The sequence below is a fragment of the Bison bison genome, unplaced genomic scaffold, assembly GCF_000754665.1.
Source record: "Bison bison bison isolate TAMUID 2011002044 unplaced genomic scaffold, Bison_UMD1.0 scf7180017864529, whole genome shotgun sequence".
NCBI lineage: Eukaryota > Metazoa > Chordata > Mammalia > Artiodactyla > Bovidae > Bison > Bison bison.
In genome coordinates this window covers 1,711,682-1,713,482 of record NW_011495079.1, presented here as the reverse complement: position 1 = coordinate 1,713,482, position 1,801 = coordinate 1,711,682, and the positions used below count along the sequence as shown (strand labels likewise).

The 1,801-nt window shown below is 58.1% G+C and overlaps 1 long non-coding RNA gene and 1 pseudogene across 1 annotated transcript in view; both read right to left on the bottom strand.

Moving 5' to 3' along the window:
• The window catches only part of LOC104982269, a 99,594-nt pseudogene that overhangs the window by 47,248 nt on the left and 50,545 nt on the right, over positions 1 to 1,801 (bottom strand).
• LOC104982235 overlaps positions 1 to 1,801 on the bottom strand; it is a 20,566-nt gene that overhangs the window by 18,194 nt on the left and 571 nt on the right. The gene's annotated exons all lie outside the window — the stretch shown is intronic.

Sequence of the window (1,801 nt, the reverse complement as noted above, 5' to 3'; positions counted from 1 at the left end):
CTGGTTCAACAGAAAACAAATGAGCACAACCCAGCTGAGATCCAGGGAAGTGCCGGGGGCTGTCTAGGCAGCACAGGGAAGGGCGCTTGCCCCACGATCCTCACTTGCCCATGGTCACTCTGCAGCTGAACTGGTCCCCATCCCGCAGCAAGGCTCGGATCCAGGTGGGGCTCATCCCCAGCCTCTGCTCCAACAGCTCCCGCCAGGACATGTCCTCTCACTGCAGGTGCCTGATGTGGACGGCCAGGGTACATTGCTTGGTCTGCATAGCATAGGCCGGCACCGAGTTTCCAGGGTCTTGACACCACTTAAGACTAATTCTGCATAAGGCTGTCAGAAGGACAGACAGCCAAACTTCATCTCCCAGGGCTCCCAGGGCTCCCACGGCCTCACGTGGCTGCAGAACACAGAACCACAAAGACCAAGAGCGTGACACAGAGGCCTCCAAGCTCACAGCCCTAGGCGGGACCTCAGCCTCACGTGCCCAAGCAACGGCCAAGCCTGCTGACACAGAGGGGAGGGTCACAGAGGGCTGGCTCTTTCCATCCATCACCACGTGGTCTGCTGACAGGGGGTGGTGACCCAGAGGACCTGGTCATCATATGCAGTCTGTGGGGAGGTCAGGAAGGAGGGCAGGACAGCAGAAGAGAGGTACAAGGTGAGTTCCAAGACAGAGAGTCTCAACACCCTTGGAGCACTGAGGAGGGAGGGTGGGTCCCCTGGCTTCACAGCCCAGTGGCCGAGCTCTGGTCCTCTCCCAGCACAGACAGGCACAGTCCCGGGTTTGGCTTCCCCCACGCCTGGCCCCCACTGCAGCCCTCAACTCCCCGGCCCCCATGCCTGCCCATGCTCTGCAGATCCCCCATCTTAGCCCAGGGCTTCTGAGGGCCGATTTGTGCTAACCAATCTGGCCTCAGCCCTGGGGCCACCCTGGACCTCAGACGGCCCTGCCAGATGTCTTCCCCTCACCTTTGGAAGCCACCTTCCTCCCAACCCTTCCCACACCACGGTCTCCACTGTCAGCAGATGTCCCAGCCCCTGTCCGGAACCTAGAGAAAAAAACGGAAAGTAGGAACTTCTGGGACAGTTGTGCTCCATGTCCTTGCCAGGGCCTGGGACAGCACCTCGCAGGAATCACAGAATTCAAACCTCAAATAATCCACTAGGTTACTGTCACCTCATTCCACAGCTGAGGAGGTGCTGAGAGATAGAGATAGCCCATGACTGCAGGGGACCTGACCACATACACATCCATTCTCACTTGTTTCGTTGTACTTGGAGCGGGGGGTCCCTGTTCACTGGATCGGGGTAGAGGCAGAGGAGCAGAGCCATGGGTCTGAACCTCAGCAGGATCTCAGCACCTCTCAGGGAGCCTCCGTTTCCATGTGGCTGTGAAGACAGGGACAAGGTCCCAGAGGAACCCATCCTAGGGCCTCCTGGGCCTTCCCTTCCCTGAGCACAGCAGAGCCACAGTTCTCACAGGCCCACGAGGCCCCATGTGATCTGGCTCCTGCCCTGGCAGCCTACTCTCCTCACCCCTGGATTCACCCCCGGTAGCTATGAAGGCCATCGTTCCATCCTTGGAACATCCCAGTGTGTTCCTACCTCAGAACCTTTGTAGGGTGTGAGGAATACATTGCATTCCCTCAAATCCAGGTGCTGGAGTCTCAATCCCGAGTACCTCGGTGTGACCTTACAGACAAAGGAAAGGTCTTCACAGAGCTGATGGAGGTCCAGTGAGCTCATTAGGATGGACCCTCCTCTAACAGAATGGCTGTCCCCATACAAAGGACACATTTAG